The sequence below is a fragment of the Ptychodera flava genome, chromosome 6 (genome assembly GCF_041260155.1).
Source record: "Ptychodera flava strain L36383 chromosome 6, AS_Pfla_20210202, whole genome shotgun sequence".
NCBI lineage: Eukaryota > Metazoa > Hemichordata > Enteropneusta > Ptychoderidae > Ptychodera > Ptychodera flava.
In genome coordinates, this window is record NC_091933.1 from 44,617,360 (window position 1) to 44,631,705 (window position 14,346).

A 14,346-nucleotide genomic window follows, 5' to 3' on the forward strand; every position below is an offset into this window, starting at 1 on the left:
GTGGGATAAAATCCTTCTATTAGAAGTAAGATTTTTCCAGCTCAGAAACAAGTAATGAAAAACCTGCGACCAATAAAACCTGACCAAACAAAACAAAATAGGTCTCAGGATTGCTTGGTTGGTTAAGATACGACTCAATGTTTTTGTGGCATCCATTTGTGTGGCCATAGTTGATATTGGGTGGTCATTTTTGCGTCAATGAAATACGTATTTTTACATTTTATATATCAAAAGAAACTTACCCTTTTGCCTTGAACCCTTAATGTATTAGTCTCTTGGAAGCAATTTCAGCTAAGATATAAATTGATATTTGTTGTGGAAACCAGCTTTGCAGCCATCTTGGATTGTAAATATCAATTTTAGATTATCATGGTTGATTTTACAGCAAATATAACAAAATACACTATTCTTTGTCCCGTAAAACATGCTGAAAGACACCAAAATCAGTGGCATAGTGTGTTGAGATTTGACTTGTTACACACTTAAATCCGCACTTTTCAATCCCAGGTTCTCGCATTAGTTGAGTTCTCCTCCCAGTCAAACACATGGCTAGTATGATGTTTGATTTCTATAACATTAATTACACAAACTGATCTCAACCTTTTGTCACATTTTGCTTATCCTGTAAACAGAGTTTATGCAAGTTTTTGATTGACGGTCAGGTCAAATAGCCAACAGTCATTGATTCCCCACTACAAACGCTCGAATTTCCTAAAAAATTGTCTTCCAGTCGCGTTAGACTTTGAATATAACCACAGAGTTCGATCGGCAGCAACTTCACGCTGACCGCTTGGCAGTCTGTCTGTGTTTTTGCGGCCGGGAAAAACTAAAAAGTGGCATTTTCTGGAGTGTGTGCCCGCGTGTTGCCTGTTTGGTGTCCACTTACACAATGAACGCCGCCATACCTTGGCGTCCTTTTAAAGGGAGGCTCCGCCTTTAAACATATATTTGGATTTTTATGCACATTTTATGCAAATTAAGGGTTGCACATGCCAGCTAATGAAAGATATGAATTGCTTGACCCAATATACCTTGCAAAGGAGAGCAAAATGACTCCAACAGCTAGTCATTCAGCTCAGATATGACATTTTAACTTTTTTTGAGGTCGTCTTGGCAGCCATCTTGGATTTTTATGCAAATTAAGGGTTGTAAATATTAGGCAATGGAAGATATGAGTTCCTTACCCCCATTTGCCTGGCAAAGGAGACCACAATGACTCCAACAGCTTCTCATGGAGCTGAGATATGGCATTTTACCTGTTTTTGAGGTCATTTTGGCAGCCATCTTGGATTTTTATGCAAATTAAGGGTTGCACATGTTCGGCAATGAAAGAAATGAATTTCTTGGCCCTGTTTACCTGGCATACGACACTAAAATCATTTTGATAACATTTCACAGAGCTGAGATATCACCATTTACATATTTGGTGGCCATCTTGGCGGCCATCTTGAATATATTAAAATGCCCAAGGGTGCCAGGGTGGCATCATGCAGATCCTGATTCAGTAGGCTTTGAAGATACAGAAACCACCGAGAACCATTGTGGGGCCGAAATTTTTGGGTTCCACCAAAAATCAGGGTTTCGGCACCAGACTATACTGCTTGGTTGTCCTTTGACCCACTCTGGTTGGCAGTATACGCAGTAAGTTGGTGAAGGATGCGTGGTCCACGTTTCGGAGTTCTCTACCATAAGCTGGTGAAACATGCCAAACTGCTGTCGCCTCCCGATCCATGGTCTCACCATAGACCCTCGATTATAACACGCAACATGTTCATTTCCTGTCGCGATTCGCCAGAATACGTCACGTGACGAGAAAATAGATACATCTTATCCCCTCTAAATCGACAAAAGTGACGCCGGAGGATATTTTTTTAAAAACTATTTCCTTAGGGAAATAGTTTTGACCAAATTTTGAAAAGTCCACGGCACGTGACCATGGTGTCGTTTGCAGCTTTGAAACAATGGCGGGTGAATAGAAGGTGATGTGCGCCGGGATGAGCGACAAGCCTCTCTCTATTAAAAACAGAGAGATTTTCCATTCCAACAGCGTAGGAACTTGAACAGCGAATCGACGAAAAACATTCAAGTGTAACCAAGGATGTTGCGAGGTATGCTTAGAGTATTTTTTGTAAGAAAGTGGTACCATGTACTACTGTAACCGCTGCGGTAATATCGCCAAGTAAACTTGTCACAATGGATTGTTGCCGTGCAAAATATCGAAACACATCAAATCATAATATAATACAACATGAGTGTGTGGTGTCTTATTAAACACCTATTGCCTGGTCATGAGGGCTATATCGCCCGTCTATTACCCCGAGGCCGTTAGCCGAGAGGTATAGCAATGTGTTTCTGGTATCCGCGAGGGGTAATAGACGAGCGCTTTGGTCCGAATAAAGACCAGGCTATAGGTGTTTTATAACGCACCACATGCTCATGTTGTATTGTTATATAGTTTTTAATGTGTTTTGATATTTTGCACTGAATAATCCATTGTTACAAGTTTACTGGGCGATGTTTCCACAGCGGTTTCAGTCGTATGTGGTATTACTTTCTATTCAAAAAATGTTCTTAGCACACCTAGCGACATCCTTTGTTGCACTTTAATCTTTTCCGTCGATGAGCTGTTCAAGTTCCTATACGCTGTTGGAATTTTGGAAATTGTTGGAAAATCTGTTTTAGAGAATGTGTCGTCACCTATCCCGGACGCACATCATGTTCTAGTCAACCGCCATCATTGCAAAACTGCATACGATACTACGGTCACGTGACCGGGCACTTTTCCAAATTTGGTCAAAACTATTTCCCTAGGGAAATAGCTTTTCAAAAATACCCGGCAAGTCTGACGTCATTCTTGTCGGTCCGGTAGGGACTAGACGCTATCTATTTTCTCGTCACGTGACGTATTCTGGCGAATCGCAACAAGCAATGAGCATGTGGCGTGTTATGAAAAACACCTATAACCTGGTCTTTATTCGGGCTATAGCGCCCGTTCATTAACACATTCGCTATTCCCCCATACCTGTTCCCCGAGGCCGAATAGCGATGTGTTTCTGGTAACACACGGCTCCTCGGGGTTATGAACGGGCGCTATAGCCCTCATGACCAGGTAAGAGGTGTTTACTATCGTAGGGCATAACTTACATTACATCAGGCATAAATTGTGAACGCCGGCAACACTGTGAGCATTCGTTAGTACAAGTTATCTATAAGTTATTGAAACCTTCTATGTAGGTTACTAATACGTTATGTATAAGTCCAAATCGTTATGAATACGCTTTTTACACGCCATAAATTGAAAAGTACATCGTAAAGTTCAGCGTATGCTACCGTTTTAGAGAGATTCGTTACGTCTGCATACGCTGGCTAAATCGTCACGATATGACAGGGCTTTAACAGCATACTAGCATAGAGAAACAGAGTTGCAACGGGTATTGTTTAAGGCGTGAAGCGGTTACGTAACCCATCCATGTTCGCCTCGCCTCAGGTTGCTCTCGCCTCTCTTTTCCGAAGAGTGCCGACCATGCATCCTTCGGTAATTTTCGGATTTTCGCCAATTGTTAAGCGAAAGTATGTTCGGCAAAGTTTGTGTTGTTGTTGTCGTGTGGTGCTGAGCGGAATTGACGTGTTGACGGGAGTGTTTTGAGCTTCAGGAAAGTGAGATTTACCGTTTTAAAAATTCCTCTCATATTTTTATGAATATATAATGAGTGTGTTTGAACCAAATTTGAAAGTCTTTTATCGATACTGTCTGGTTTTACTCAATGGTTTATGGTCAGTCATACCGTCTTTACACGTGCGTCAAGGAAGGACATGTTTATGAAACTGCTGGCGTGTTATGTTTTGATTTGCGTGAAGCAGTGTTTCTGGTAGACTTGGTTCAAGTCGGTGAATTTTAAAAAAATAAAATCATTAATAATAGTTTCTCTTGTGTCTCTCCTATTTCGTACAAACCTATCCGGAATTTGGCAGCTCACGCCAGGTTTTCCCAGCGATTGAATGCGTCACGTTTGAGTCTGCGCAGCAGTGAGTTAGTTTCTGCCGGATTATTCCGGGTTCAACTCCGCTGTATAGCGTTCACCCTGCTCATCGCGTCCACTCACGCGCGCGTTTCACATGAAAGCAAAATACAAATCATTGCGTTCACTCCACTCAAACATTCACAAATCACAGACTTGAACCAAGTCTATGTTTCTGGCCTAAGAGCTCACAAAGTAACTATGGTTGCTACGCGACTGGCAGTACGATGCCATCTCGTCGTATTTTTGCGCATAATCTCGTGTAATTATCAACCACAAACAAAGCCTCCAAAAAGTTTAACACCTTTGAAGCTCATTTTAATATGAAAAGCCAATAGTCTACCGAGACGACCATGGAACAAAAGGCATGCAAGCGTTGCGACTCTGTGATACTAGTAGACAAGTGCTCGCGGTGGTTCGCCGGCGGTCGGCGGTCCCCTCGCTTCGGGCCACCTCTCCCCAAGACAACAATGCCTTTGGCGCAGGCTTTCAAACATATCGATGCCTAGGTGAAGTACGGCCGGGCCGATACAGGCGTTTCACTGAATCGCCCTGCAATGGACGTCTTCTGGGACATATGATTTCTGCTGCAATGGAAATAACACATATCCCACAATTGGCATGGAATTTCCTCAGATACTCTAAAACACACCATATCATGACAAATAAATACTAGTACCAAAATCTAAACAAAGAGCTACAACTACAATGTATCACGAGCAGAAGTTTGAAGACTGAATAAACATACATCATGACAACTTTTCCCCACACAGACTTAGACGGGTGGCTGCGACCAATCTTGATTGAAATTGGTCTCAGCCACCCCGTCTATTAAAATTCATGAGTTTACTTTTCTTGTGTACGTACATACTTATATCAGATGGAAATCTGAGGATTTGCGATTACATCAGGTTGACAACCCCCCCTCACAAGAGCAATGAATGTAAAAAGTGTGAAAGAGGCTCCCACCTAACTATCAAAAATGTTTTTGTGTCGAGTTTGTGTTTGATTCGTTTCAAAAATGTGTTCCTACATTCTTATCCGATTGTTTGTGTTAACAAAAATGTTTGTTTCGCCTCAGATATTTGTAGGGAAGTTTGGATCAGTGTGTACGGTAATGTTTTGTTTGTGTGGGGAAAGCTTATGGCGAGACGCAGCCGGATCGGACCTATTGTGTTACAGAGTTGATAGAGTGGCCCTTTGACGCTTGCGTTTCGAAACCCGAGTGTGGTTTCTCATCAGTCGCAGTGTAGATTCTTTCCTTAGTTTGTGTTTGTGAAAAATTATTTTAATGCATTTTAGTGGTCTTGCTCTTCGAGTAGCGAGGCAAGTATAATAATGTTTGGGTCTCGTTGTGAGTCCGTTTGGTGGTTCAGTTTGTTTGTTCTATGTTTCTTTACTTCAGTAAATTTTGTTTTGAATAGTGTGTCTTTTAGAATTTTGCCGAGGTTTGTGTATTTTTAGGCAATAAGTACCACTGCGGGGTACGGATTTATGTTTTCTGGATCAAAATACTTACAAGTATCATGATCGATGTGTTTGTTCTAGTACATTTCGTTTAATAGTTCGTGTACTTTGTTTACTGTTTGTTCTGTGTCGTCACTGGCTAGTTGTGTATAATACTTAGTGTTGCGTAATTGCCTTTCGCATTCGTGTACGTAATCTTTTGTGTTGACAAAGACGAAAACCCGACCCTTGTCGAAGGGTTTTTATGGTAATTGGTCTACTGTTTGCAAGCTGGTTTATCGCGATTCTTTGGGCACGCGACATGTTTTGTTTCCTTGTTTGAAAGGGTATCTCTAGAAGTGCGAGTTTAGCAGCTTCAGATAGCTTTCAGGTTTTTGTATTTTGCTATTCGTGGAGTAAAATTTGACTTTTCTTTGAATTGATGTTGTTGCGATTGTTCGTGTCTCATGATGTCTCCGGTGTTTGGCTTAATTGCTAATGAAACTTTTAATGTTAATTGTTTTCCAAGTCAACTATCCAAGCATTTTAAGAGGGGTGATCAAAAGGGCAAGAACAGCCAATTTTGACCAACCGGGTTCAAGAACCCGGGAAAGGTGTTTAAAGTGTGCGATAGATGTGTTTACGACATAAACATTACGAACAGTAGGATTAAGATAGGTATGAATAATCCAAACTGCCCAGTTTCTGTGTGGGGAAAAGTTGGAATGTACTGTATTGCCAGAGAGTGCAATCTAATATTAAACTGATATCGTGCATGACAATAACCGAGTTACTGTTGGAACAGATTGATCAACGGAGAAATCTTCTTTCAACATTAAATATCATCGATGAAACATCATCTGCGTCTATCAGCACAATCAATGGTAAAATAACAGTCCGTCTGCCCACGGAGTTCGGTAAAATGTAGCCTTTCGATTGCGATGTTACACGCCACACCGGTGGTGATCAAGGCCCATTAAGTGATATAGTACAATAATGTGATATATCCTACCTGTCACAATTCCCTCTTCGACTTACGTGCCTATCATTGATACCACAGTTCTCAACGAGGCTGTGCAGCATATCAAACATATATTTGATAGGAGCTGGAAAGGGAAAGTGGCGTTGTTCTCCAAAAGTCAATATATTCTCAAAGACTCTGTGCACCTTACCTTTTGTGGGACCTAATACTTACATGAAAACCTCTATTTTACAGAATTATTTCTTCTTAAGTTAATTCATCATGACGTTAACACCTCTGTCCTTTCTTCACAGACTGTTCAACGCTCTGAAAACTCAAAATCAAAAAAACTTCTTTCGCTGATTATGTTGCTGTAAATTTTCAAAATATCAAGGGCAAGTGTTCGTAATTATATATGCAACTGCAAGATACCAAATATTATATTTTATGTTAATAGTAACTTTTACGATTCATAATATCTACATACATCTAATATGTTCTCTTTTTATTAAATTACCAATTGTGAATCGTAAAAGTTACTATTAGCGTATCGTAATTGAAGGCAGCCTGTGGGTATGTCTTTCAACAAAGAAAGTATTCGGACTGTTAGCTGTATATTTGACAATTTATTTGTGACTATACAAGAATAGAATAACATTTTAGGATGGTTTGAAACAAAACACGTAGAAACAGTATCAGAAGAAATTTTTGCGACTGCTATTCCCTCAAACGAGTGGTAGCGACATACATAGTGTTATTCGAACAGACTTTGGTGGAAGTAATAGAATCTCACACCCCCAAGGACCTACGATCAGATTTCTCACACAAGTTGGGGATATTATTCCAACACTGTCGATCCCATACTCCTAGTGGCCAGGAATTTGAGAAAATATTGTTCTTAGATGATTGTTAGGCTTAATCTATAAGCCACAGCTTTACAAAACAAACTATCTATCTAATCTTTCGTGAACTTTCACGGTTTAATACAAACACTGAGTTGTAGTCAGTTCTTGAGTGATCTTAAAAACTTACTTTGCACATTCTTTTGTCTTCAATGCACACAGACTGAAAGAGCCGAAAGTGCGTTCTCTACGCTTGGTAACAGGGAGGGGGCGTAGCCTCGGAGAGCGCCCTCGAGCGACAGATCTTTCAGTCTACATTGCACAGTGTTGAACAATAATATAATAAATAACTACAGCTGTTCATTTCCTGATCACAGGCTATTACGACGATGACAATGTTGATTATATTTGTTGTTGTTGTTGTTGTTGTTGTTGTTGTTGTTGTTGTTGTTGTTGTTGTTGTTGCTGCTGCTGCTGCTGCTGCTGCTGCTGCTGCTGCTGGGATGGTGATGATATCGATGGTAATATTACATTATGTTGTTAGGTTAGGCATAGTAAATTAAAGTCGGACCGTAAAATGCTCTTCATAAAAATTCCTACGAACTTGATTATAATGAAGTGACGATGACGACTACGGCTAAACCTATTAGTGTAGAATCAACTTACAACACGATTTGAACTAATTTTGGATAATTGGATTTTCATATTTTTCAAATTTCTCAAGGGTGTTAGGTGCCGTATAGCATAATGTTGCAAAGTACTCATAAAAACAAGTGTGTAATGTTAAAAGAAAAGCAGATGAGATTCAATTGTAGATTAAATCGACATTAATTCACCATCCAATTATCCCAAATTAGTTCCAATCGTGTTTTACGTACTAGTTCTGAATGAGTTGCAGGACAGAAGAGACCATGTCCCTAAGTAACGTATGAGTGTTGGGAAGACAATATCGGACAAAATCCCAAAGCTAGTCACCTAGAAACGTCTATTCGTTGACAAGACTAAAGATCCTTCACATGCTACAACCTTCTTTAATTGTTAACACTTCAACAGTATTAGTGATAATAAGACAGGAGATATATCGGTCAAGTAGCTCGATGCAATTGTCATAATCTTCCAAATTGGCACAAAGAAAATTAATATTCCACGCTCACAATACATCGCGTCCTTGGACGCGATTGATCAAGCTTATATATATATATATATATATATATATATATATATATATATATATATATTATATATATATATATATATATATATATATATATCTCAAGGTGATATAAACAGTGGACTCTCGGACAATATCACACTGGTCAACCTGGACGCCAACTATATCATATTAATGACTAAAAGGTGCAATTATTCATCAAAGTATGGTTTCAAGATGAATGATATCACAGAAATGCTCCAAATATCCCTTCAAACATCGGTGTACAATCATATTCCCAGGTCCAGAGCAGTATGGGGATACTTCAATATGATTACAGCTAACGTGAACCTAGACGTGTTCTATTAGAGTCCTGCTCTCGGCAGCAGGTTTCAAAAGACGTGAATACTCAATTGTGCAAGTATGGTTCTTAAGTTCTGTGAACGCGATTGGAACTAATTTGGGATAATTGGATGGTGAAGTAATAACCTCCAAATGTCGGCTCATCTGCTTTTCTTTTTAAGTTACACGCTTCTCTATATGAGTACTTTGTAATATTGCGACATTCAGATATATGGCACTAAACACTTTTGAGAAATTTGAAAAAATATGACGATCCAATTTTCTTACGTGTCTGGCCACTGGGAGTGTGGGAACAAAAGTGTGGGATCAAATTGTTCCCACACTCTGTCTTATTGAGGGCAGAGAGCTTCTTGAAATGACCACAGAACATTAAACGAAGACGCGAACCGGTGAAAATGTAAACAATGTCCACCCATGCAGTGAGACCTCAAATGTACGAATACCCTACAGATATTGGGCGCTGTCCCGTAGCGTTGTACACAAATTACAGCAGATATTGGGCGCTGTCCCGTAGCGTTGTACAAGCATTACAGAGCACTGAGACCAGGAGATTTTAACAGTCCGGAAACACCATTCTATTTGGCTATAAAGGACAGTAACCCGAAATCAGTTTGGTTTTCTTTAAGCAAAGTGCTTTTAAATCAAAGTTTATGTCTGCGTGACATCCGATGTGACTTGTACATCTGAGATCCTCGACTACGAATACTCTACTTTCAGCATGACTGTTGCGCTACTGAGTGTACTAAACAGATCTATATATAGAAGAACGCTTTGAGTCAAGATGACCTATAGTCAGTTAGGTCAACCCTTGGTTCCCCTACAGTGAGTAAAACTACCTACTGAAAAGGCTGAATAACGGCATTTGGTTCTTTGTGAATCAGTGAACCGGGAAACACTCACCGTTTAAATGTGTAATGCCTGATGAAAAAACTCTGCTTGTTGATTTCGCTGAAGCAGACAGGGCTTCTCATTTATAAAAGCACTACTTGGCTCCTCGATACTTTAAAGTTCCACATATTCTCCCCGGCCGTCTGCCTTATTTTCTGCTAGTTCCAAAAAATAAGGCCTTAGCGCCGGTAATATGAATTCATAAGATGTAAAATATCGCACACGGCTTTCAGTGACTGCATGTGCAGACAAAAATGGTTTTAAAGGCATTTAATGCCATGTCATGTCACATTTTTGTGAAAATTTGATTAGTGCAAAAAGTTTGGTTTTTGAGAACTCATCTATGGAGTTACAACTTACGTTACGAACAGTACTTCCTTAAAGTATGGAAATTTCGATTCAAAAGCCAACACGTGTCACATGATATGTCCTTCATAGGAACACTGTGCCTTTGTTACTGAAGCTGCACTTTATTTGGCCGTTGTCCAGATTGTAGTCCACTGTATCCTGCTTCCTTGTACGAAGAATTATCATCAGAAGGAGACGAAACGGTAAGTAAGATTGAATACCTATGATACGGTCAGAATTAATTTCAACACTGTTTATGAAGGGGTTTCGACATGTAAAGTGTCGAATTGTTTTATCATTTACACAAAGTTGTGTTACAGGCTTGTTGTGTTTTTTATATTCGCCACATTGTATACAGTAGTTTGGACAAAGTGTTCGCCTGCGACCACCGAAGAAACAAAAGACTGACTACCAATATATTTGCGAATACAATAATGTGATTTCCTATTTGAACGTTCTGTTGAGCTCCCGTTCCCAGTTTAGCGAAATCGGAGTGTAAGCATACAGATCGTGACGCAGTGGGTAGGGTACTTGACTAACAGTCTGAGGACGTTGAGATCAAGACCCGGATATGACTAGACTTGCGTACTCTCTGTAAAGTGATCTTGAGTTCGAGATTCAATTATGGTATTGTGCCTTTGAGCAAGGCTCTTTACTCTTTTTTGCTTCATTTGGTGCTTTACCCTGTATCTAACATATTTTATTCGAATTTATGTTTATCTATTAATGCAGTGGTCCTGCATCTGACAAATGTGCATGATTAATTTATCCATGCAATATTTGACAACTTTATCCTTTTATGAGGAATATAGAAAATATAAACGAAAGCATGTCCAATAAAGTATGAAAATCGACGGCATACTTGCTGTTAATAAAGTTCGTCGTTTTGTTTATCATGGCTCACTATTCGGATACATAGTAAATGTGAGCTGTCAGAGTTGTAAATCTTTTACATCGATTTTAGCGGAATGTTTTGGGTCTAATTACAATGGAAGTGTTGAAATGAATTTCTTCTTCTTTTTCAATCTGTGAGGAATGAATTTTCTACCAACGGCCTTTCTCCTTTAAGTCTAATAAAAAAGCAGTAAGTGCATGGTTCTACCACAAGTCAAACCCGAGTCTACAGAATAAGCACTTAATTAATTAGCAGAGAAAACATAGACAAGACTGTAGGCCACCTTGCCATTGCCATGCTTCGGCAGCCCACTGTTATGGTAATATCCCTCCTATGACTACAGTGGACAAGACCAGAGCCATCCACATCCCCCAACACATCCACACATACGCGGCAGCGCCGCATGCATGGACAGGACCACACAGAAACGATATCAGGACTAACATGGCTAATGACTGTACTTAGGGTTATATTGTCAACTATGACAGAAAAACAGCATATGATGAGAACTCCTCATCGAACTGCTGCAATGTGTACAAAAACATACAGAGGTATTCAGGAAGAACCAGTCAAACGTACTTGACAGTTTTGTCACCAGTGTTTGCGTGAAGAAAAAGTGTTTTGTGAGTGTAACATAAGCATAATGAAAAGCAGAGATTTGCCTTTCACATCGGTAGAGATGTTTTTTATATTGCTCATACTGAGCTTATGTCGTTTCCTATTTTGAACGATAAAAACAGGATTCTTGTGTGATGTCAGATTCTTTGTAGATTGAGAACATGTAAAGGCCGCTGATAATTGATATCAGCCAACGTTATATTAGTGTTTATTATTCACTACACGTTTGACAATGATAACCAGGCCTTTGAAACTTGGAGGAAAGCGTCGTGATTCATTGGGTTCGAGTTGGTACACGTCTACACCAGCAATTTCGATTGTTTAGTTATATATGTGAAAAGTTAGCTTTTTGTAATGCTTAATGATACGTGACGGTTCAATATATGTGCGCTGCGTGTTGTGTTATGAAGTGCAAGCCTGACTTAGCTCGGCGCGTAACTTAGGAAAACATTCAGCCTCGGGTTTTGCTTGCTGAACAAAGATTGAGATGGCTAAGGAGCTAGATATATTTTACAAGTAATCGATCAAAGTGACTGTTTTGCTAGGAATGCAATAAGGCATGTTGACTTTACGTAAGTTTTGCCCCACAGAGGACATTTGTTAATGTTGTAAATTTTTGTAAGCCACATTTTTTTGTTCCTCTCCACTGAGGTAGTACCAACTCCTATGACGTTGAATCACTGCGAAATTTACTCTATGCTATTTGTAATTACGACATGCCTTTAGTAATTACGATATGATATGATGAGATGCAAACTGCGATTCTTTGGACATGAAGACTTGACATTCTTACATGAAGAATGAAAGAACTTGACCATAAGAATATTCAATGCGAAATTACATTGTCTCATGCGCAATGAAGACGCGCGATACAACATGCGGACATGCCATGAGGCGATGCAAAATGAGGACATACCATTAGGCGATGCAGAATGCGGACATGCCATCATGCCAATTTGGAACCTATCCACTCCAATTTGGAACCATTCCATTCCAATTTGGAACAATTCCAAAATCGAATGGTTCCATTCCATTCCATGTTTTATCACACATCTTTAATACCTACAAGTCCTTATCTCCTCCCTCCAACCTGTGTATACACATTGCCAACTGGCTAATCGGCTGTCCGTATCAGCGGGTTCCTAAGTCAATACCACATCTGTCCCACACGTAAAACTACCTAGGAGACTGATCTCCCCTGTGCGTTTACCTGATCTTAGTAACTTTCCTGTCATGACTCATGCTTGGCGGGTTTGAAGGACACATTTGTAAACATTTAAAGATATATTGTTGTGTTAAGAAGACTTAGCGACCGTATGCACGTCACAACCGTATACTTAGCGACCGTATTGTTCTTCTGTACTCAGGTACGACCCATCGACAGCCAGGTCACCAGTTCTCCTGATAAAGTCTCCTGATTGTATTAGGAGACGAGCTACTTGGTAACCCTTACATAGTCCTTGATATAATAGCGAATTACATCATGTGTCGCGACGGTTGAATATTACTTACGTCATTTTCAGTTTTTCATGAAGTAATTGAAACTCAAAGCCCACGTCATAAATTATTAATAAACCATTCTGACCTTTTTATTACAATATTTGTCTGATGAAATATGCTCTGCTTCTTGTTCTCAACTTTTTGGTGTAAATCATTGCCCGTCTGAATTCGATGTACTTCTTAGAAATAAAATATTTTCACTACATCGCTCGGCTCCCAAATTCCCTTTGCAAAACTTCCCTTCTGGCCATCTCCATTTCAAATCTTACCGTCTTTTATATAAAGTGAACAAAGGGGGTGGCCCTAAAACGAAGGGGAAGGGGAGCTACGAAGGGCTTATGACCCTAAAACGAAAGGGTATTACGATGGGATTATGATATTCACATTCTAAGTAGATAAAACTTGGGTAAAACTATGCAAAAATAAAATATTGTCCTGACTATGATAAAGATGAAAATAAAGAAATATTATCCTCATATGTTAGTGGACAAGGTGGGGGTGGCTTTATGTACAATGCAATATCAAAGAACCATATGCATGATCAATAACTATCACTGATGCAGTGAAGTGGGATATGATATCGACAGTAATAGAAGAAAACACTTTGATAGGGATATGCAAAAATGAAATATTGTCCTAACAATTAAGGAAAATAATCGCAATCATACCAATCCATAATCCAATAACACTAGGTCAAAATTTGTAAGACAATAGTTGTAAACATAGACACAAAACAGCACAGAACAGACAGTAAATAGACGGTACAAACAAAGTCAAATTCATGAAAGAAAGATATATGGACCTCTGGCCAAAAGACCAAGAAGTGATGTCAGGTGTTTCGAAAATAGTAAGCGCATCCTGCCCCACATGTGGCACCCGCCATATATCAATCTGTAAGTCAGATAGGTAGTGGTCACTAACTAAGGCCCAATGTCACCGATGCCATCAGTGATCATTTGTCGAAGAGAGATATTGTATTTATCTACCAGCTTGCGATACCTGCCAAAAAAGCGTTTGAATGTAGAGACAAGTCTTGCTCTGGTGTAACCTTGATTTAACAGTTTGAAAGAGAGATGGCCATGTCTCTCTAAAAAATCACCATATGAACTGCATGCTCTTGCATATCGTATAAGCTGGGAAATGTATACCCCATAAGCAGGTGAGAGTGGAATATTACTGATGAGGTGTGGAAAATTAATTATACTAAAGTTGAAATCATCTCTCTTGTCATATAGCCTAGTAGAAAGGTGACCATTGGAGTCAAATTCAAGTAAAATGTCCAGATATGAAGCAGAAGAGGCCGTTTCAGTAGTTTC

At 39.5% G+C, this 14,346-nt stretch overlaps 2 protein-coding genes across 2 annotated transcripts in view; both read left to right on the top strand.

Moving 5' to 3' along the window:
- The window catches only part of LOC139135923 (plexin-A4-like), an 80,150-nt gene that overhangs the window by 18,988 nt on the left and 46,816 nt on the right, over nt 1-14,346 (top strand). The gene's annotated exons all lie outside the window — the stretch shown is intronic.
- The window catches only part of LOC139134518 (plexin-B-like), a 115,787-nt gene continuing 111,574 nt past the window's right edge, over nt 10,134-14,346 (top strand). Inside the window, exon 1 of the mRNA XM_070701377.1 lies at nt 10,134-10,220. The gene's annotated coding sequence lies outside the window, so the exon portion shown is untranslated. The remainder of the gene's footprint in view (nt 10,221-14,346) is intronic.